Source organism: Dasypus novemcinctus, chromosome 1, assembly GCF_030445035.2.
Source record: "Dasypus novemcinctus isolate mDasNov1 chromosome 1, mDasNov1.1.hap2, whole genome shotgun sequence".
In the NCBI taxonomy this organism is placed as follows: domain Eukaryota; kingdom Metazoa; phylum Chordata; class Mammalia; order Cingulata; family Dasypodidae; genus Dasypus; species Dasypus novemcinctus.
The window spans coordinates 122,009,744-122,033,779 of NC_080673.1; the positions used below are offsets into that span (position 1 = coordinate 122,009,744).

Consider the following 24,036-nt stretch of genomic DNA (forward strand, 5'->3'; position numbering starts at 1 on the left):
TATTTGCAATGGTTATCAGAATAATTTCGATTATAATAAGAGGATGTTACCCTATTACAGATTTTGGCACTTTGAGCACTAGAATACTAGACAGACTAAAGCAGTTTACTGATTTAATTTTTTGTTCTCCTGTAATGGTTCTTTTAAATGCAGGAGGCACTGGGGTTTGAACCTGGGACCTCATACATGGGAAACAGGTGCTCAAGCAATGAGCTACATCTGCTCCCCAATGTTTTAGTTGGGGAGGAGGCATAATTCATTTCCATTCAGAGTTGAGGAAAAAACTTTTCATTGGATTTTATATTATTTGCCTCCATATATGTATGTCATTTGAGTTCCATTTCAGGCATTAACTCTAGATAATGTATTTTATGTTTTGCAAGCAATTTATTTCCAAACTTGTTTCTCCGTTTATATGAACCTATTATTAGCTTAATGATTTTCATGGTGGTTTTCTGTCCTCCAGTCCACAGTTTCCTATCCTCTAACCTTAATTGGTTTCCCTTTAGGATTGTTGAGTAAAGGTTTACTTGGGGCTTGCCTTGCTGAATGTTTCCCTTTAACTGTATTTTTAGTCTGGCTAGATGAGAATTTTAGATTGGAAGTCATTTAGCATTAATGGTGTTAGAGCTAAGAAAAAGATGGTATTCTGATTCTTTATCTTTCATGTGAAATCTTTACTCTGAAATCCCTTAGGAAAATGTTTGTTTTTTTGAAATTTGCACCTGTCTTGGCCCTTGGGTTTATTTTACCCATTGTGCTGGGTATTCAGTGGGTCCTGTCATTCTGTAAATTTGTTCTTCAATTCTGGGGAATACTATTGAAATTTTTTCCCCTCATCTTCTCATCACCCTACCCCACCCCAGTCTTTGTTCTTGATTTCTTGTTCGGGTGTGAGCCCTGGTCATCATCTTTGCTGCTTTCCATTTTATTGTTTTCTTGGGGATTTCTGTAATTTCTATCATCAACCTTTTAAGAAGTTTTAAAATTTAATCTTAATTTCTAAGACTGTATCCACTTCCCCATTATTATATATAGAAACCTTAACATGGATGGATGCATTTTATCTTGTTCTCATCTCCTAAGGTTGTTAACAATAACTTAAAGTTTGATTTTCCTCATGTTTGTTCCTTGGCTTATATTTAGTGGCACATTTTAAAAGCTGATTGGAAGTTGTTGGATGTATGTGGAGGGAATGAGTTGGTTATGGGGTTAACTTTGTTTTGGGTGATCTTGTAAGGAACTTTTGGTCTATCCTTTGTGTTTTTCTTTGATCAGTTTCCCTAGGCTCTTCTACTTTAGCTGAAAGGGTAAAATACCTTGTTGCCAGTATTCTGGGATATCCCAGTGGGGAAAGAAGGCTGAAGGAATTAGGAATACTTTTTAATTCTTGTATTTTCATCACTATATTCCTATTCAATCCAAAGGCTGTCCTCTTCTTCAGAGACTCCACAGTATCCTGCCATTGGGGAGGCTCAGTTGTCTGGCAGTACAGAGCAGGCCTAGGGGTTTAACTGCTTGTCAGAGAGCCTGCCAAGCAATCCCCTTTTAGTCCCTTTTAACTCTTATTTCTCTAAGTGTCTGGGCTGCCAATTCCTAAGCCTATAGGTTGTGTGCTGTATAATCTCAGATGTCCTTACTGCTGACAAAAAAATTCAGTTTCCTAGGATCTACTTAGCTGATTACTGTTTGTTCATAAGTAGCTTCCAAATTTTTTTTTTTTTTTGGTATTGCCCTATCTCCTTCCCACCCCTTCTTTCCCCCATGACTAGGTTTTCGTAGAATTTGAGAAGGGCCTAGAAATGATATGGTCAGTTTTAAACAGCGTTTTAGATTTGGTGGAAGGATTGGTGGAGTAGAAAAGGATAGCCAAATTAATATACTAACAAATATCTCAGTATCCTAGGATTTGGCCAATAAAGTTGACAAGTTTTTTGCTAGTGTATGGTAGAACCAATCTCTATTAAGCAGTGGTGTTAAGTAGCTCTGATCTCTTCTTTTATAAATTTTGTAGATTGTTAGAATTACCAATTCTACCTCTTCAGGTATTGAGCTTTTTTTAGGTCTGCTATCCTAAATTCAAAGTTTGGCTACCCAGGTGAGTTAATATGGATGGAATTCCTCCTTTTTAAATCTTTTCTAACTTTCAATGTGTATGTAAGGTTGCAAGTCTTGTTACCGTACTACTAACTTTTTCTTGGCTGGGATGGTAATTGAGTTTGAGTTGTGCACAAGTTTAGAATGTAGAGTATGTGCAGGACACCTGTCCCGGTGGTAGTTGTTGCTGAGATAATTTTCAAAGCTAATTTCACCAATTACTTTAGAATCCCGTTATTAAGATTTTGTGTTCTATACTTTAGAAACTTTGAGTCCATGTGCTTAACAGCTTAGAAAAGTCTTAGGGCTTTGAGGTATTAGGAATTTTGAAGACCAGAAAGACCAAACCCATTATTCACCACAATATTTGTATTGATCCTGAAATGTATAATGAGTTATTCTGATTTGTATGAGTTTTATTTAGCTTAGTATCAATATAACCTGAAATATCAAAATCTAGATCTGTGTAATCAACGGACGCGTTTCACTGAAGGAAATATTTTTTTCTGGAGAAGCAATTTCTGTGCTTGCTATCGCAGCTACACTGTAAAATTGGAATGATACGGAGAAGATTATCATGGCCCCTGAGCAAGGATGGCACGCAAATTAGTGAAGCATTCTATATTTTAAAAAAGTAATTTCTACCACCTACTTTTGACAAGTTTATGTTTTCTTTACTGGCCATATTCAAGCAGTGTGATTTTGCATGATTAATTGCTATTAGCTGCCTATATTCTGATAAATTGGAGAAGGGTTGGCATTTCAAAGAGGACTGCAGACCCTCTACAGAAAGTGTTGTCTGGGACACTTTCACATACCCTGGGTGATGTTAGTGACATTAAAGTGTTACAGACTTGGCTTTAAATTCTGGTGAGTTAAAAGTATGTTTCATAAGGCTTTTTATACTTTTATGAGTAAAGCTGAGGAAGGGTGCATATTTCATAAAACTTAGGTTGCCTCATGTATATTCATCATGGACCTTCAGTGTCACTTGGAAAATCTGGAGAAGAAAATTGCAGCAAGCTGAATGTACTAGAGGGCAATGAAAAGTGGTATCAAAAGGGAAGGGGAGGCCATAGGAGCCAGCTGTAGGCTGGAACATGGTGACTTAAAGTTGGTTTTATTTTTAAATGATCAACAATACACTACCTTATTGGTCTGCATCCTATCTTTAGCCCCTTTGGTTTGTCACCAGTCAGTCATCTATTGCATCATTGTGTAATCTCTGAAATGGATTTGAGCTGGGGTAGTTATAAATGGCTGTAGTACCCTTAGCCACCTTTTAGATTCTCTAGAAGGATGTGTAATTACAGTAACCTTCAATTGTAAATGGCTGTGGTAGCCTTAGCTAAAGAACATAGGATTCTGGGGACTATGTAACTTAGGAAGGCAGAGCTGTAGGGTAATTACTAAATGCTCGTTTCCTCAGTAAGCCCTGTACAGGCAGAGAATTTAGGAGACAGAAAAGTGATCTTGTAAGGGCACAGAAAATGGTCTACAAAATCAAAAAGGGTGATGAAATGCCTTATAACAATTAGATCCTAAGTAAGAGCAGGGTGTTCTTGTTATAGTAGACATAGTTGGGCAACTAAAATAATTGTAATCCAAGTCAATTATTTTAGTTGTCACAGGAGGTCTTTAAAGCCTACAGAGAAAATATATTAGAAGAGGTGCTAATGAATTAAATAGTAAGAGGCTACTGGATTCTGTTTTTGAGAAACTTACTTTCTCTTAAGTCACTTGGTCCTGGGAAGATAGTCTACTTAAAGATTTTTGATAGATATTTTGTTATCTTAGAGGCTGTGTTCTGTTGGCACTCCAGATTTGATTGCAGGGTTGCTTTTCTGGCCCTTATATTTCTTAGGAAAAAAATAGAAGAGCAGTCTGTTAATACCAGTACCTAAATGTGGCATTTAATATGTCACCAAAGTGGTTTGAATAAATACTTGAGAAAAGGAATTTTATTTAATTGCCTTTTTGGTTGTATGGAAGGCCTTGGATTATGGGCTTAATTACATTTATAAAATGCTTGTCTGTCTGGTGAAGTAGGACCCTATTTAAAATGAAAATTGGAAGGTGGTTCTAAGATTATTAAAGACATTTGCTGAGGCAGTAAAGGAAACTTCACAATGCTTAGAAATTTGTTGTAAATTGCTTCTACACTCATTTAAAGCATGTTAGTACTAGTCAATTAGTTTTATGTATTATAAACTATTAGCATGTCTGTTGGTGACTTATTTTTTAGTACCTGCCTGACTTAGATTTTAACCTAACTTGATGTTCTTTGTACCACTTAATAATATTTTAAAGACATTCTCCCCAAGCAAATTCTGTTGGAATCAAGTGTTTCCAGTCTAGAAGCCTACTTCTAGAGTCTTCATACAATACAAAGTTTATAGTGGGCTTTAATGGAATTTGAATTTGCACTAAATTTGCTTTTCTGAAAGCTTATGTTCAAATTATAATGTAGTGCTTTTGTCTTACAATTAAACTCTTACAGCACTCATGCATTTTTTGCACTGTCTTTTTTTTAAGTTTTTTTTTTTAAGTATTCCCTTCTCGAGTGATTATTCTGAAATAACATAGGTCTTGTTTTCTTAGTTGGAAAGGTAAGGCAACTACCATGTTTAAAATAAAATATTAAATGATGGGTTCTTTTGAATGCTAGATAGCATAATTGGTCAAGCAGTATTACAAATTGAACTTGGAAGAAAAAAGGTCAATTTCCAGTTTTCTCCCGTTCATGAAGGATCTTGAGGATAGGAAGATTCTATAGGGGAATATTACAAATTTTGGCCTCTGCTGACCTTCCTGTCAATTGTGAGACCACTAAAAGAACTGGTTAGGTATTACCTTCACTGTATGTGGATTTTTATAAAATTTTCAGAAGATGGCAAATCAAGCTAGTTGTTGGTAATAGTAATAATGTTGACCAAGGTAATCATACTGAATATAAGAGAAAATGTGATTAATATTGTTTCACTACTTCATCTACTTTTGTTTCCCTTGGGGGATTTCCAAGAAATGTGGATCACTCATATTGCTGTTCTGCAGAGGGGTTGCCGTTATGGCAGCCCATAGTGTGGCATTGAGCAGGTCTTCCCCTCTTCAAGAAAAGGTCTTCTATGGCTAGCTCTGGAGATACTGTTATTTGCCTGTTTTAAACCAGAGGCCAGAATTAAATGAAAGTTGGTTATTCCAGGTTCTGCCTAACCGATAGAGACCTTGATTCTATAATGGAATAGTAAGAGCTTTCAAAACAAGTTAAAACGATTTTCAGATTCATTAAAATGTGGGACACTGATTAAAATTTTTTTCTAGTTTAATTCAGTGCAATAGATACTTCAGAAGAATGGTTTTGCAGCCCAGCTCTATCACTTGTAGCCCTGTGATGTTGGGAAAATTTAAATTACCTTCTCTAACTATAAGTTACCTCAGGTGTGGGTAGTAAATGACAGGTGAAAATGCTTTGAGGTCAATACTTCATTGTGGGATAAGCACATATCTTGAGGCCCCTTCTTAGACTTAAGAAGGATCTATCTTTAAGGCTGGAGTCTAGACATCTGTATTACGATCCCAAGGTGATTCTCGTAATTCAGGCTTGAAAGCTAAAAAGTATTACATTTGTTCTGTTACCTTATTTAAGAAGCGAAAGTCATGCATATGAAGTGTCAGATATTAATGTTTCTATGTACTGGGCCGTCTGAATACAGAACAAAGTATGTGGTAAGGCTTGTGGGAAGTAGACACAGCCATCCATTGATTGAATGAGTGCCATTTATTGAACTTTGCTTGACCACCTGTAGGATACTCCCTACATTGGTGTCTATAACTCTTCAGGGCTTCCCTGGCTGATCTTTGGGGAATTTAAGGTAGGAGCCACATTATTTTGGTGACTAATTTGGAGACAGGAGGGAGTCAAAGTAGGCTAAGACGCTTCTAGAATGCAGGGTTTCTGTGGCCCCGCTTATACAGATTGGAAATAAAGTTTTAAAAAATGAAGGTTTTGTTGGAAAAAAGAAGAATACATAGTTGGGGTTGGGCATTTAAAATTTGAGGTGTTTGCATGATATCCAAGTGGGAGTATCCAGTAGTGTCTGGAATTCAGAGGAGAGGTTAGATTGAAGATCTGGGAGTCGACAAAAGCATTGTGAGAATCAAAGATTGGACTCTGCCACAGGCAATTTGAATGAGCGAGTGCATGACTGAAATTGTCCAAGGCCTAGTTCACTTGTGCACTGCCACAGCAAGCAGTGCTTTTCATTTGTTGATCCCCTTCCCTCCAGCTAGCCAAGTAGAATTGGGAAAGTGACATAACTTTGTGTGTCTGTTTTCTCATCTATATTAAGATGGAAATAGTACTTTCTACCCCAGAGTTGTGAGAATTAAATCTCTGAAGTATGTACAACAGTGGCACATGAGTGCTCAGTCTGTTTCTGTTGACTAGGCAGCCTTTACCTAGACCGAATTAGAATATGGACATCTAATAAAATCCAATACACACTCTACTTGTAACTCATGAAATCTTTAGTGACTCTAGCATGTATTGATAATTTTCTCTGAATTTATTATCTGCCTTATAATGCACCATGTAAGTAGATACTGTAATGCGTTTGTAATTTTTGTTGGTCTTAAAACTGGAATGTAAGCTTCCTTTAGGATTATGACCATGTCCTACACTTCTCTATTCCACAGCACACAACCATTAATTTTTAGAGACAGGTAATTTCATAACTTGGTACAGAGAAGGAACTCAACCATATTTTGATGCATAAATGAATGAAAAATCTCAAGATTGTTTGCTTCTACTCAGGTATGTTCTGAGCTTTAGCACAAGCAACAGGAAAACACTTTTCTAATACAGTGCTTTCCTGACTTCCTGGAAACTTTCAACAGTTCATAAAAATGCACATCATCTTGGAAAATCTTTAACTCCATTTAAGACTGCCAAGGAAAATAGGCGCTAGTGGGATTTCCTGCCTGGAAGAGAGTGGTAGCTTGAGTTTTAAACAGGCTGCCAAGTAGAGAGAAACTTGGAAAGGCACCTAACTCTTTTAGGCTTCTGTGTATTGGCATCCTAATACGTAAAAAAGGGACTAGAATAGGTGATTCTTAAAATCACTTGTCTACTAGTAATATGTATGTAGTAATCACTGGCAATCAGCATACAAATGTCTTAAATATAATTATAAATTACAGATGTTAGGAGACAAGTTTTATAGGACTTCAAAAATAATGGGAGCAAAATACACGACTCTTCTCATGCTCCTATTCTGACTCAAATTGCTGTCTCTGTCCCCCAGAAACAACCTACCTACTTGGCAGCAAGCAAAATAGTACTAATGTATCCGGTCTGATACACAATTAACTGAGAGGGTTGGATAATAAGCTCTGCATTACGTGAGTTTTATGGTCGTATATCATTGCAGTCGTACGTGAGTCAAATTGCAGCTTCAGGCTTTCTTGCTGTGTGTGACTTTGAGCATGCATTTAACTTTAACTCCACTTTCTCATCTGCAAAATGGAGATAATATAAGCTAACATTTACATAGCACTTGTATATAGGATATTGTTACATTTGGGTTACATTATATTAACCCAATAGTTCTTATCAATTTGTATTATTTTGAAATTAAATGAAACATTCCCCTCTTCATAGCACTTAGTACATAATATCAGAGTTAAGTGTCACCATTTTTTACCCTGGGTATAAACTACAGGAACTCAAAAGTTTCCAACTTTTAAAAATCCTTTAAAAAATACTTTGTGATATTTGGTGCCTGTTTAAAATGCTGATATTTGACCATTAACAATTAAAATGAGTTAAAGTGAGCAGTCAAGAATTTCTGTTCTAAACTGATATTAGACCTCTAGTTCCAACTTGGGAAATAGAACTCATGACACTTTGTTACTAACTACAAAGTGGACACTTCGTTAGAAATTACTAAGAAACCTAGTGATTTAAAGTTATTGCATGAAGTATATTATGCCAAAAAAAAGCTGTTACAGTGGTAAGGTAGGACAGGATCCATGCTTTATTAGAGAAAGGATGTAGCTTACCATTTTTTTAAATCCGTACACAAGGAAATGATTTTATACTTAAAACACTAGTTTTGAGTATGTAGAAGAGATGAATGTGTATCACTAGAATGTGTATAATGTTAAGATTCTCATTTCTAAGAATATTTTAAGGTCAGGTCATTTCTGGGCAATGAAGATTACAGGAATTTAATAGATACCATAAAACTTTTCAATTAAGTAATAACCCTTAAAAAGCACTTAGCTAATGATAGCCATAATTCTGTGATAAGTACTATTATAATAACTCCATTTTATAGATGGAGAAACAAGGGCACAAGTAACTGGTCCAAATTCATAAAAATGGTACATGACAGAGCTGAGAGTTGAACCCTGGAAGTCTCATTTCAGCATTTGTTCTCTTAGTCCTAAAAAAAGGAAGAGGCTGGGTAGGTAGGAGGGAAGTGGGGAATACACACATCCACACAAACTCACCAATGCAAGAAGTGCAAAGAAAAGATGCAGGGGACACTAAAAAGTTGGAGAATGCTACAATTATATGTAACAATTTATTGGTACCTGCTGGGACCAAAAGGAAGGTTCAGGTTGGTATTACTTTTGTACTTAAAAGAATGATGATGATTGAAAGGACAATTGGCACAGTGATGACTATAATCTTTTTGAAGTATTTTCTCCATATTCTAGGAATCTTTCTTGTGTTTTGGGATTCTTTGGCCTGAAATGAAATAAAAATGCAAATTTAATGTTTTCTTTCCATTTTTTGACTAATAGAATTATTTGAAATAACAAATTACCTTGGTTTGACAAACCTCAAGAAAGTGTTAGTAGGACTGAACAGCTTTTATAAAGTGATGTACCAAGGTTCCAGGTCCCTTCCTTACTGTGTTCAACTGTAAGGGATGGGAATGGCTATCCACCTCTCACTGGCTCTGTCCTGATGCTGAAGAGTGTGGTGTATGGGAGTGTGGCCAATAGCTCCTGGTCAATAAAAACTACCCTATTTAGCATTTTTAATGGGTTGATTCTGTGTGTGTTATGTTTTCATTTTTATATATATTGTTAACTGATTTCTTGAGATCTACTTGGCTTCAAATTTTACTAGCTTTTATTAAATTTGTGACCTTGAACAAGTTACTAACTCTGTGAATCCTGGTCCTTCATCTTCACTTTGTGATTTTCCTTAAATGCCATTCTCCCTTACAACCCTATTTAAAATTGCTACTCCCATCTCCATCCCATAAGCCCTATCACCTTTTATTACTTTTTCTCCATTATTCTTATCTCTTATCTAATGTTCTATGACTTTTAACTTATTTTTTTGTTTGTCTAGAATGTATGTTTCACTAAGGCTGGAAATTTTGTCTGTTTCATTTACCACTATATTCCCAGCAAGGAACAGTATATGACATATAGTTGGTGTTCAATTAATATTTGTAGAATGAATGAATACATAGTTCTATTAAGTGGTGATAATAGTACCTACCACATAGTACCCTATATTGTCAGGACTGAGAGAATATAGTATATTTAGACTGGCATATAATCCATTATAATGATTTATGAATAATAAGATATGGACTTTGTAAGTACTTAAATAATACAAAAAGTTTTATGCCTTAACCAAATTAATCCTAAATAAAATATTTCACTTTATTAACACCCACAGATTATTAAAAGGATTCAAGGAACAGGGAGAAATAAGAAATGGGCATATAAAATTGTAAAAGTCTTTTTAAAAAAACCAGCAAACTGCTCCTCATAGCCATGATACAAGTAAATTGCTTGCTGCATTACATGATCTGCTCTTCTCTACCCAGATAGCAAGTAAAACTTGGTTACAGGTCAATGAACTTTCCTCATGCATTGGCTTCTTTACTCATGGTATATATACATGATGATTTATATGATGACTTTCCAGTAGCCAAGTTAATGTACATGGTTTACAGTGCCTGCTTTGTCAGTGGCATGGGTCCTGGTATGTTACTCCAGTAGCCTCTCTAATCTAATGTATGACAAGTTAATGGGAGGCCCAGGTTTATATACACAGCACACTTGTTGGGTAATTCCCAATGCATTGGCATATGGAAGCTTAGGCTACTGGGTGTACGTTCGAGATATTATAATATACCAAGTGCTTGAAATGCATGTGTTGTATGCATTAGATGTATATATTGCAGGCGATCATAATAACCTTGTGACTATTCCTTTTAACAACATCTAAGAAAAGGCCAGGGATGCTGCTAAACATTCCACAAAACACAGGACACCTCTCAGAAACAGAATTACCTGGGCAACATGTGCCAAGGTTGAGAAATCCTAATCTGGAATAGTACCTAACATATAGTAGCTTCTCAACAAATACTTGTTGAATGTACATCTTTTATTTCCCCCTGGTGTTTGCTTTCGTCTGCATTTCTAGAAACTATATAAATAAATGATATACATTTATAAATATCTATATGTCTTGATTTTTCTGTTTCCAACTGTGGTGCCGGCTGCTGCCGGACTGAGCCTGATGCCCCCTGGTGGGCAGGATTGAGGTGTACTGAGGCAAAGCTCCAGCCAGCCGGAGATAGGATTTTTTTAAACACGGCCCTGGAAACAATAGAGCACTTTTCTTGCTGTCCTGGCAGGATTAGCCAGAAGAAATTAGGGGTGCAGCTGGGGGAAGGGCCAGGTCTTGCAGCTGAGAGGTACATTCAGGACCCAGGCCCAGGTGCCCTGGTTTGCATTCTTTCCTTCCACAAATATTCATGGAGCTCCAGCTCTGCTGTTCTAGACGTGGGTTCGTAGCAAAGGCTGGTTGATGTACTGTAAGCAAACAAACCTGTGGTACCCTCATTGTGGCTGAGTGACACCTGGTAGGGTCTGGACTGGGCTCAAGGGCTGCTACCCCTTTGTCCCTCCCGATTCTGTGTCACACACTTGTTCTGGACCTTAGGTGGTCCCGAAATGTCTGTGACCTCTCCCTGCTTAGCACCTTTGACAGCTCCCAGTCATAGTGGTCATTATCTCCGGGCATTGGGAGTCTCCATCAATCACCCTGTCTTGCTCTTAAAGACCCACCATAGCTGAGGATTGGCCCTGTCTCCCGCATCTGGAATGTCTTTAATCAGTTTAACTTCTCTCCCCTCGCTCAGGCACTCTCAACCCTATTGTTCCAGGACAAGGGACCCTTCTCCCCTTTGTCTGTTTATTCAAAACTTAGTAAATATTCACATGTGAGCCATCAGTGTACTTTGCTGAAACTGACTTCCATGTGTAACTTTGTTTTCGCTAGAGCTAAGATAGGTAGATAAAAATGTTTTCATTTGCTTAGTTTTTTATGTACTAAACACTAAGCCATCCCTAAACTTTACAATGGCGCTGAAAAAGAACTACTTTCAGTAGATTTAAATACATACACTTGCCACATGCCTTCCTTTCCCCACCCTTTCATCTTCCTGCTCCAGTCTTGGCTGGCTGCTCTCTAAGCAGCTGTATAATATGGGGAAGGGCTCTGTGGCTAACGGCCTAACAGTTTCCTTTCACAGTCTTTACTCCCAGTCTTTTACCCATACTGCATGCCTGCTTTTAGAAGTACCATGTGTCTCCAATTTCTTGCCTTTCCTAGGTTCTATGGCCTGGGTCACTATGCTTCTTAATGGCTTCTCCTGCTACACGCATGTTTCAGTGTTTGCTGCTTTACTTGTGGCTAACTACTCGTGCATACATTTTCTAGCTTCCAAAATTGTTGACATTAACCTTAAAAAAAAAGTTACATTATATTATTGTTTTACATATTTTATTGTAGTTTTGGGAGAATAAGATAAATACATATATTTAATCGGCCAAATTTAAGTGAAAAATCCATGACTGATTGATATTTATCTGTAGGAAGACTATTAGAAAGCTTATTGACTTATTTGTTAAACAAATCTGATTTTATTTTTTTTGTAGACTCACAAAAAGATCAAGGGAAAGAGAGAGATAAAATCAATTTAGCTAGCCAAAAATTAGAGGATTTAGTGAAAATGAGTATGCGCTGTGTGAAAATAAGTGAGAAAAATTGCAGAATACTTCAGTGAAAATTTCTTTCATTGAGCACTTTGTACTAACTGACTTCAAAGAGGAATTTTATTTTTCCTTCATATCATGAAAATGCATGTGAATAAAAATGGCATTTATTTGGAAGGTAAAGCAGTAAGGTGAAATAAAATACCTTAATTTTTTTTTTTTTTGCCATAGTTTCTGAGATTAAATGTTGCCTTTCCTTTAAGAATGACACATAATACATCTTATGGGGAAAAAAAACACGTATCTGACAATATGGTGGATTAGGTAACCTCATAATCCTCCCACTATTACTACTCAGAAATGACAGATAAAATATAAGAAACAAAAATAGCTGAATTTGGGAAAAAGTAAGAGTAAGGACAGGTACAGGAAACTAGGAAAACATGATGCTGCACCTACTTTGGGATTGGGAAGGTGATGAAGATGTTGGCCTCTATCATTCAGGATTTAGGATTTTAATACCTATAGACGACAGCCTTGGGCTCACATGAGGAGTGCAATGGAACTGCACTGAATTTCTGCCCTTCCCATTAACCAGGCCCAAAGCTTTAGTGTTTCCTTTGACTTTCTCTAACCCCACATCCAGTCTGTCAGCAATTCTAGTTCACTTTACCTTCAAATCCAGAATTCAACCATTTCTCAACATCTTTACTACAGTCAATATTTATTTAGAATTACCTTCAGCTTTACCACTTTATTCACTTTTCATTTCTTTCTGAAATTCAGACTTTCATCTCAGATTTTACATTTACCTGAACTACTTCCTTTAGAATATTCTTTGGTGCAGCTCTGGTGTAGAAGCATTGCTGGCAAGTGACTCTCCAACAGGGGACCACAATTCTCAGACTCCCCTTAGCCCTGCCTCATGCTTCACTCTTCCTACCTGTTGTACCTGTTCAAAGCTATGTGTATACAATAGGCAATTGTGTATTCTTCAGTCCCTGTTTAACCAACTGCCATGAGAAAGTGAAAGACTCTGAAGCCGAAGGCAATGACAGAGTAACAAAACGGAAAATGCTTGGATTCTGTCCCACATGCAAGTTAGCTCGCTGAGAACTTGATTTAGATGGTTTTACAACCAAAAAATAAACTTCTATTGAATGAAACCACTGAAAGTTTGAGGTATGTTGTTATAGAAGCTAGTGTTTCCTTAACCCTAATATTGAAATTGATACTACAAAGAGAAGTTGCCATTAAAAATGCCAAAACGTTACACTGGCTTAACTATCAGGTGATAGTGAAGAAACTGATATTAGAGGCTGGAAAGATAAAGACCCATGTTATCCACGGCAAAATATTTGCTAAAATTATCACCTGCCATAATTTGGAAGGCAGACAAATTACCTGTTGAATGTGTCTCTTTTGAAGAATGAGAACAGAATAGTAATAGTGTGGGTTGTTGTGATTGGCTTCATTTAGCAAGGCAACAAGTGGCTAGTTTCCAAGCAGAGATGGAAAGGAATAGAGAGGGTCCAAAAATGTGGAGCATTAAAAGGTTGGATAAGACGATGGCTGTTTGGTCCCAAACATTAGGAAATAAGGTTGAGGAGGGGCCGCCACCATGAACAGCGTGGAGAGGGATGCACTGACAGGAAACGCGAGGACCATCAGTGACTTTAATCGCTCGTTTGCCGAGAAGTTTCTCGAGAGGGACGGCTCCGGGGACCCGTGCATCGACCTCTTCAAGCGTTATCAGCAGTGTGTTCAGAAAGCAATAAAGGAGAAGGAGATTCCTATTGAAGGACTGGAGTTCATGGGCTACAGCAAGGAAAAACCTGAAAGCTCTTCCTGACCTTGGCAGTCACCTTGAAAAGGGACTACTCAAATCAGGAAATTGAAGACTGGATTTTGTCAAATGAGGCTATAAATATAGCCATCTATTTGATGAGGAGTTTTATGTTTCCTCTCACTTGTATACTTTGCTTTGGGATGATTTCTCACTTACCCTGGCATTTGGAAGAAACTGTGTATGCTAAAACTGAATATTTCTTGGGATTATGGTTGCAATGCTTGGTCTGTCATCAGCTTTATTTATTTATTTATTTTAAAGATTTATTCTTTATTTATTTCTCTCCCTTTCCTCTCTGCTCCCTTTGTCTACTCTCTGTGTCCAACCGTTGTGTGTTCTTCTGAGTCTCTTGCATTCTTGTCAGCGGCAGCAGGAATCTGTGTCTCTTTTTTTGTTGAGTCATCCTGCTGCATGGCTCTCCTTGCACACATCAGCACTGAGTGTGGGCCAGCTCACTGCAGGGGCCAGGAGGCCCTGGGTTTGAACCCTGGACCTCCCATATGGTAAGCGGACCCTCTATCCGTGGAGCCAAATCTGCTTCCCTGTCATCAGCTTTAAATATACTGCATATGTAAATACTGATGAACTAGTCAGGTAACCCTGACCTCTTAAGTTGTGCTAAGAACGGTATTCACTATGCTATACTGGCATCTTTGTACATGGAAATAATTGGTTAAAACTTTTCTTTCAGGGAGGCACATTAGTATCCATGCTTGGGAGTGTAATTCTATTTTTTATATAGTAACAACAATTAAAATTGCTGTGGCCTGGGTTAGCCCAGAAGAAGACAGCTTTTAACAGTTCCCTGCCTTAACAAGAGATGTCAGATTGACTGGAAAACTTCAAAAATATTGCAGTGAACACCATCTCAGAGCTCACAGTATAGTTCAGGAATTAATATACTTGGAGTAACTCTGAAAGACGATCCTAAGTTGCAAACAATTGTTTTTGTCGACTTCCAACCTACATATCATAAAATGCTGCATCTGGTTAAATGAGGGAAAAAGTGTTTGATTTACTTTATCCTTTCCTGTAAAATCTATAATCATGAAGATGGAATAAATCATAATATCTAGTTTCTATCAAAAAAAAAAAAGGTTGAAGAGGCCTTTTAATGACAAATGGCCATTAAGATTTTGCCTTTCAGGTAAGATTAAGAGTATGGGCTCTCTATCCAAGCTAATGGCCTTAAGATACTTGCATTTATAATGAGAGAGGGGCATGAGGGCAAGAAGCAAAGAAATAATAAGACTTAAGATATATGTCTAGAAAAGAACATTATATGCAGCTACCAGCACAGGGAACTAATAAGAAGCAAATACGATTTTTTTTTTTTAGGAGGTACCAGGGATTGAACCTGGTACCTTGTACATGGGAAGCAGGTGCTCAACCACTTGAACTACATTGCTCCCCAATGATTTTTTATTTAAAGTTTTTTTTTTATTATATAAATTGTAGGTTTACAGAAAAATCATGCAGAAGGTAGAGTTCCCATATACTCCTTTCCCCCCAGTTTTCCCAATAATTAACATTTTGTATTAGCATGGCACCTTTGCTACTATCATTGAAACAATATTACTGTAATTATATTATTAACTATAGTCTTAGATTACATTAGGGTTCACTTTTTTTTTTTAATATGGAACTTTTCACGAATTTGTGTGTCATCCTTGTGCAGGAGGCATGCTAATCTTCTCTGTATCATTCCAATTTTAGTTTATGTGCTGCTGAAGTGAGGACAGGGTTCACTTTTTATACTGTAAAGTTCTATGTTGGTTTTGTTTTTTTTTTTATAAGCCTTTAAAAGAATATATAACCGAAGCTTTCCCATTTTAACTACCTTCAAGTGTATAATTCGAATATTGTTAATTACATTCACAATGTTGTGTTATCATCACCTCTATCCATTACCAAAATTTTTCCATCACCCCAACCAGAAACTCTGCACCAATTAAACATTAACTCCCTATTCCCGACTCTGGCCCCTGGAAATCTGTATTCTAGTTTCCAGCTCTATGAATTTGCTTATTCTAATTATTTCATATAAGGATAATGAAATATTTGTTCTTTTTGTGCCTGGCTTTTTTTTCACTCAACATGTCTTCCAGGTTCATCCATCTTGTCACATGCATCAGAACTTCACTCCTTTTTATAGCTGAATAATATTCCATTGTACATATATATCACATTTTGTTTATGCATTCATCTGTTGATGGAGACTTAGGTTGCTTCCACCTTTTGCTAATTGTAATAAGCCACAATGAAAACCAGTGGCCAAATATCAGTTCTAGCCCCTTCTTTCAATTCTTTGTGGTATATACATAGAAGCAGGATCTGTGGGTATGATGGTTCATTTTATGTGCCAAGTTGTCTAGGTTATGATGTCAATCAAGCCCTGGCCTGATTGTTATTGTGAAGCTAGTTTGTGTATTTAAATAATCAGTCAGTTGATTGCATCTATATTGATTACAGATAATCAACAAAGAAGATTGGTTTCTGCAATGGGAGAAGTCTCATCCAATCAGTTGATTCTTAAAGGGAGAACAGATGATTTTACCAGTCAGAAAGATAATAAAATTTTATTTCTACTTTAGCCAGCCAGCTTCTCCTGGGGAATTCAACATCACCTTTGAGTTCCCAACTTGTGGCCTGCCCTACAGAATTCAGATTTGCCAATCCATTTGGTTGTGTGAGATGATTCCTATAATAAATATCTTAATATTTACATACATATGTATCCTGTTAGTTTTGTTTTTCTGGAAAACCCTGACTAATATACCTGCTCATAATTCTATACATAAATTTCTGAGAAAGCACCAAACTGTTTTCTACCAAAAATATATGAGGATTTCTATTTCTCCATATCCTTACCAATACTGTTATTTTCCATTTTTTAAATAGTTGCCATTCTAGTGAGTGCGAAATGGCATCTCATTGTGGTTTTGATTTGCATTTCCCTAATGACTATGTTTTTTTGTGTGTGTGGTACTGGGGGCTGGAGATTGAACCCAGGACCTCACGTGTAGGAAGCCACTGCTCAACCACTGAGCCACATTGACTTTCCCATGTTGGTTTTATTATTTGTTTTTGTTTGTTGTTTGTTTCTTTGTTCCTTTTCAGGAGACACTGGGAACTGAACCCAAGACCTCCCATATGGGAGGTGGGCGCTCAACTGCTTGAGCTGCATCTACTCCCTGACCATGTTTACTTCTAGGAGTTTTAAAGCATCCTTCATTTATTTTTTATTTATCCCCCCCTCCCCCATTGTCTGCTCTCTGTGTCCATTCATTGTGTGTTCTTCTGTGACCACTTCTATCCTTATCAGCGGCACTGGGAATCTGTGTTTCTTTTTGTTGTGTCATCTTGTTGTGTCAGCTCTCTGTGTGTGCAGCGCCATTCTTGGGCAGGCTGCACTTTCTTTTGCGCTGGGCGGCTCTCCTTATGGGGTGCACTCCTTGAGTGTGGGGCTCCCCTACACGGGGGACACCCTTGCGTGGCAGGGCACTCCTTGCGCGCATCAGCACTGTGCATGGGCCAGCTCCACACGGGTTAAGGAGGCCCGAGGTTTGAACTGCAGACCTCCCATGTGGTAGGCGGACGCCCTATCCACTGGGCCAAGTCTGCTTCCCAGTTTTTTTTTTTCTTATATTTAGGTTTTTGATCCAATTTGAGTTAATTTTTAAAATATGGTGTGAGGTAGGGGCCCACTTTAATTCTTTTGCATGTGGATATCTAATATTCTGAGCACCATTTATTGAAGGGACTATTCTTTCAAAATTGAGTGAATTTGGCACCCTTATTAAAAATCAATATGAGGTATGGACCATAGCTAGTAGTAACTTTGAAGATGTTCTTTCGTAATCTGTAACAAATGTTCCACAACAATGCAAGGTGTTGGTGGAGGGATGATGTATGGGAATTCTACACATTATGAATTGCCTTATAAACTCATAACTTCTCTAATAAAAAAAAAATCAATGTGAGGATTTTTTTCTAAACTATCACTTCTATTTCATTGGTCTATATATTTGTTCTTGTGTCAGTACCATGCGGGTTTTTTTTTTAATCAATTTTATTGATTCATATTAACAAAGCATACAATTACTCTGACATGTACAATCAATGATATTTGGTATAACCACATAGTTGTGCTTTTATCACTTCAGTCATTATTAGAGTGTACTCATTATTTCAATAATAATAAAAAAAACCAGACAAACAAACAATAACGTGCAGAATTCCCATACATCATCCCTCCACCAACACCTTGCATTGTTGTGGAACATTTGTTAGAGATTATGAAAGAACATCTTCAAAATATTACCACTAGCTATGGTCCATACATAGTACTGATTTTTAATAAGGGTGTCAAATTCACTCAATTTTGAGGTAGGGGCCCACTTTAATTCTTTTGCATGTGGATATCTAATATTCTGAGCACCATTTATTGAAGGGCAGTCTCCAAGGTCCCTTAGGGCAACCCATACAAGCAACAGGCCACGTATACTACCAAGGAGGCTGCTTTCTGCAGTCACTGCACACTGGGCCCCCATGGAGAGAGGGGGCCAGTTGGCTTAATTGGCTGCAGTCCCTCTATTTTTAATAGTGCCTATTTTAACAAGTGTGAAATGGTATCTCATTTTAGCTTTGATTTGCATTTCCCTAATCATGAGTGATGTTGAATATTTTTCATGTGCTTTTTGTCATTTGTATTTCTTCTTTGGACAAATGTCTATTCAAGTCTTTTGCCCATTTTAAAAATCAGGCCATTTGTCTTTTTAAAAAAATGTTAATATTTTTAAGAAAGATACGTAGATTACATAAATGTTACATAGAAAATACAGGGGTGTAGCAGTTTGATAAGGTTATGAATTCCAAAAATAGATATTGGATTATGTTTATAATCTGGTCTGTACCTGAGCGTGATTGTTATGATTAGGACTTTGATTGGGCCATGCCGTTAGGGGTCCCCAAGGGGTGGGAACTCATAGATAAAAGACATGGCAAAGGAAAGAGTTGAGAGTTTTTCTAATTTTATTTTTTATTAGATTGTCTTTTTTTAAAGGTACATAAATCACAAAAAATGTTACATTAAAAAATATGAGGTTCCCATATACCACTCCCCCCCCCCCACTCCTTCCACATCAATAACCTCTTTCATCATTGTGGCACATTCATTGCATTTGGTGAATACATTTTGGAGCACTGCTGCGCCTCATGGATTACATATTACATTGTGATTTACACTGTCCCCCTGTCCACTCAGTGGTTTATGGCAGGATATATAATGTCCAGCATCTATCCCTGCAATATGATTTAGGACAACTTGAAGTCCCGAAAATGCCCCCACATCTCATCTTTCCTTCCCTCTCTCTGCCCTCATCAACGACCATGGCCACTTTCTCCAGATCAATGCTACAGTTTCTTCCATTATTAGTCACAATAGTTCTATAGTAGAATACCAAAAAGTTCACCCTAATCTATATTTTATTCCTCCATCCTGTGGACCCCGGGTTGGTGATGTCTGTTCCACCTCTATATCGAGAGGAATCTTAGATCCCACATGGTTGATGGATACGATTCTCCTATTTGGAGTTGTAGGCACTCTTGATTCCCAGGTGTGGTGGTCGACCATCTTCACCTCCCTGTTAGCTGACCTGTGCAAGTCCAACAAATCGGAGAGTAGGAGCTGCAACTCTGCTGAGGCTCAGGGCCCAGATGGCACATGGTCAGTCCAGAGATTCAAGTCTCCTGGATATACACCAACCCCAATGCCAACCACAGGTTCAGTAAAAGTGACAGAAGAGGCATGTGTAGAAAGTTCACATCTGAGTCCAACTCCATCACATTCAGGAACACAAATTCCAAAGTAGGGCCCACTGACAAGGCACTGAACTCCAGAGCCAAGTGCCATGATCATAAAACCTGTGTGTCTCCGTAGCCCTCAGGAGCACCAGTACCTGGGCTTGTATCTACTTTGGCTGTCTCTGGGATCCTGCTGAGGCATGTGTAAGTACGACCCCTCTGATGACCTTCTGACTCTTTTTTGAAGACTCTAAGCCATATATATTCATTTGTCTATAAAATTTCCCCTTTTTATTTAAGGTCTTTTTCTAGTTGCATCACCAGTTAGTGATTGGTAGTAATCCCTGGGTGTGAGGGAGGCTCATCCCTGGGAGTCATGTCCCATGGTGGAGGGAAGGTAATGTGTTTACATGCTGAGGTTGGCTTAGAGAGTGGCCACATTTGAGCAAGAGTTGAGGGTTTTTGATGTTGGAGTTTTGACGTTGGAGTTTGATGCTGAAGCCTTAAGCTGAAGCCCTGAGAAGTAAGCTCACAGAGGAAAGAGTATCAGGAACAAGGAAGAGAGGACCCCTCAGCCCAGGAAGAAGCAAGTCCTGGGAAGAAAGGAACACTGAATCCAGAGAGAAGCAAGACCCTGGAAGAGAGGAACCCAGAAAGCCTGAACCCTCACAGATGTTGGCAGCCCTCTTGCTCTAACATGTGAAAATAGACTTTAGTAAGGGAAGTAACTTATGCTTATGCCCTGGTATCTGTAAGCTCCTACCCCAAATAAATACCCTTTAATAAAAACCAACCAATTTATGGTATTTTGCATCAGCATCCCCATGACTGACTAATACAAGGGGATTCCCATATGCCCTACTCCCCACACCACCCACATTTACCCACATTAACAACACTCTTCATTAATGTGGTACATTCTGTAGGTTATGGTGAGATATATAATGGCCTGCATTTGTCATTGCAATGTCATTCAGGACAATTCCCAAGTCCCAAAAATGTTCTCATTATTACACCTGTTTCCCCCCTTTTGGTCAAGGTCTTTTTCCAGTTGCATTGCTATTTGGTGCTTGGTAGTAATCCCTCAGTGCCAGGGCAGCTCATCCCTGGGAATCATGTCCCACACTGGGGGGAAGGTAATGCATTTATATGCTGAGTTTGGCTTAGAAAGAGGCCACAATTGGGACCTCCTCAAAATTAAAACCCTTTGCACCTTAAAGGCGTTTGTCAAGAAAGTGAAAAGGCAGCCTACTCAATGGGAGAAAATATTTGGTAATCATATATCTGATAGGGGCCTAATATCTTGCATATATAAAGAAATCCTACACCTGAAAAATAAAAAGACAACTCATTTAAAAAATGGGCAGGTGATTTAAAAAAATTTCTCTCCCCTTCCTCCCTGCCCCAGTTGTCTGTTCTCTGTGTCTATTTGCTGCATGTTCTTCTTTGTCCGCTTCTGTTGTCAGCGGCATGGGAATCTGTGTTTCTTTTTGTTGTGTCATCTTGTTGTATTAGCTCTCTGTGTGTGCGGCATCATTCCTGGGCAGGCTGAACTTTCTTTCACACTGCGCGGCTCTCCTTACAGGGCGTACTCCTTGCGCGTGGGGCTCCCCTACATGGGGGACACCCCTGCGTGGTATGGCACTCCTTGCACGCATCAGCACTGCATATGGGCCAGCTCCACATGGGTCAAGGAGGCCCAGGGTTTGAACTGAGGATCTCCCATGTGGTAGACAGATGCCCTAACCACTGGGCCACGTCTGCTTCCCTGGGCAAGTGATTTGAATAGACATTTCTCCAAAGAAGAAATATAAATGGCTAAAAAGCACATGAAAAGATGCTTAACATCACTAGCTATTAAGGCAATGCAAATCAAAACTACACAGAGATATCATCTTACAACCATTGGACTGGCGGCTATTAAAAAAACAGAGGATTATTAGTTTTGGAGAGGATGTGGAGTAATGAGAACCGTCATCCACCATGTAGAATGGTGCAACCATTGTGGAGGCCAGTATGGTGTTTCCTCAGAAAACTACCTGTAGAACTGCCATATGACCCAGTATTCTACTGCTGAATATATATCCAGAAGAACTGAAAGCAATGACATGAACAGATATATGCACACCAATGTTCATAGTGGATTATTCACTTTTGCCCAAATGCCCTTCAACAGATGAATGGATAAACAAATTGTGGTATATACATGCAAGGGAATATTACTCAGCTGTAAGAAGGAATACAGTATTACCATACACAGGATAACATGGATGAATCTTGAGAACCTTATGTTGAGTGAAGCAAACCAGGAACTTAAGGACAAATATTATCTGACATCACTGATATGAAATAAGCAAATTGAGAAGACTCACAGAGTTAGAGTCTGCAAGATAGGTTTACAGGAAATAGAAAGGGAGAAGAAGGCTGTGAGCCAAAGCCCATATGTTCAAAGTCTATGATAAGTTGGAAGTGTGTAGTTATGCAGTGGAGGGGCATGACAGTGGTGCAGTGATACTATTGGGTTAGATGGTGCAGGTATGTCAGTGGGGTAGGTTGTGGAGGGGGTTTGGACTGTCCATGGAACTGGGGGGGGGGGGTTGAGGGAGGGAGCAAGTGAACACTGGGGATTGGCAGATATGTGGTTGAAACTACAATGTTGGGAATGCTCTTTTGGCAATAGGGCAAGGTAGGGTTACAGGTTTAGGGTATTGGATGTGGGGGGCATTCAGGGTGGTGCGCACCTGGGACAGGCTTCGAGGGAGTGTGTGAATATTCATCTTGATATCGTGTGTTGTGTCAGTGGGTAGAGATCCAAATAATGAGTGGGAAGGTGCTGGACTTCCATCCCGGGGAGATCCGCTGTGTTCTCAAATAGAGGGGCAGAAGTATCTTGAGTGCATGGGCAGTGTCCAAAAGGGGATGACAGACAAATGTGTCAAGCCCTCAGTGTTGTTGTAAGTAACTATTGTCTTGCAAAGAGTGAAGCCTAGAAGTTGCTCCCGAGGGAGCGGGGGTAGGAATAGAATAGATGGAACAGGCATCATTTTGAGGATGATGGAAGTATTCTACATGATCTTGCAGTGATGGATACAGGCCATGTTAAATTTCATAAAAATTTATGAAAGTGGGAAACGGACTTGGCCCAGTGGTTAGGGCGTCCGTCTACCACATGGGAGGTCCGCGGTTCAAACCCCAGGCCTCCTTGACCCATGTGGAGCTGGCCCATGCGCAGTGCTGATGTGTGCAAGGAGTGCCCTGCCACACAGGGGTGCCCCCCGCATAGGGGAGCCCCACATGCAAGGTGTGCGCCCTTAAGGAGAGCCGCCCAGCGTGAAAGAAAGTGCAGCCTGCCCAGGAATGGCGCCGCCCACACTTCCCGTGCCACTGATGACAACGGAAGCGGACAAAGAAACAAGACGCAGCAAAAAGACACAGAGAACACACAACCGGGGGAGGGGAGGGCAATTAAATAAATAAATAAATCTTAAAAAAAAAAAAGACATTAAAAAAAATTTATAAAAGTGTTTGGTCCAAAATGTAAACCTTGGTCCAAAATGTAAACCTTAATGTAAACCATTGAGCACATGTGGTAGCTGTTTCAATATTTGTATATTAGCTGTAGCAAATGTACCTTCCACATATAAAATGTTATTAATAGAGGAAAGGGGAAAAGGGGGAAGATGTTGGTTATCTGGGAGTCCCCTATATTCTGTGTGTGAATTTGCTGTGACCTAAAACTTCTTTGAAGACAAAATGAAAAAAGTAAGACATTGGGGGAATAAATGGAAGAAAATGTCACTGTACATACAGGAGAACAGATCTTAAAGTGAAGAAAGGCAAAATGTCAAAAAATTTTTTTAATGTTTTTTCATTATTTTTTATTATTCCAAATTTTTAAATTTTTGTATTTTATTTACTATCTTTAAAACTATCTTAATTTCATTTTCTTATTAATTGTATTTGGCTATTTTATTGGCTACATTTTTGAAGAAGTTTTGGCTCACAGAAGGGTTACAACTGTGGCAGGGGAGGACCATTTGTGTGGGGTGTCAGTGATGGGGGATACATGGGAGAGGTTCACCTGGGTCTAAATATAAGCCATATAAATGTGTTCAGATGTTCATGGGGCATTATCACAGTGGGTGGAGATTTGTACAACAACCAAAAGAATATTGAATTCCCATTCTGGGGAACTCTGCCACATTCTATAATGGTACAGGCAGGATCCCCCAAGTACAGAGACAATGGCT

The 24,036-nt window shown here is 38.6% G+C and overlaps 1 protein-coding gene and 3 non-coding genes across 6 annotated transcripts in view; 2 read left to right on the forward strand and 2 right to left on the reverse strand.

The window, feature by feature from the left end:
* HNRNPD (heterogeneous nuclear ribonucleoprotein D) overlaps positions 1–4,603 on the forward strand; it is a 23,584-nt gene extending 18,981 nt beyond the window's left edge. For all 3 annotated transcript variants that reach the window (XM_058296505.2, XM_058296508.2, XM_058296510.2), the window contains one exon: positions 1–4,603. This exon is cut by the window's left edge and continues 1,811 nt beyond it. The gene's annotated coding sequence lies outside the window, so the exon portion shown is untranslated.
* Positions 2,625–2,726, forward strand: LOC111759744 (U6 spliceosomal RNA). Its single transcript, XR_002793638.1, has one exon. It is a non-coding gene; the product is annotated as a U6 spliceosomal RNA (small nuclear RNA).
* An 11,011-nt stretch (positions 4,604–15,614) lies between the features above and the next one.
* On the reverse strand, positions 15,615–15,721 carry LOC111759743 (U6 spliceosomal RNA). The gene has a single exon (XR_002793637.1). It is a non-coding gene; the product is annotated as a U6 spliceosomal RNA (small nuclear RNA).
* A 2,713-nt stretch (positions 15,722–18,434) lies between these two features.
* Positions 18,435–18,569, reverse strand: LOC111759745 (small nucleolar RNA SNORA70). Its single transcript, XR_002793639.1, has one exon. It is a non-coding gene; the product is annotated as a small nucleolar RNA SNORA70 (small nucleolar RNA).
* Positions 18,570–24,036: the final 5,467 nt, after the last annotated feature.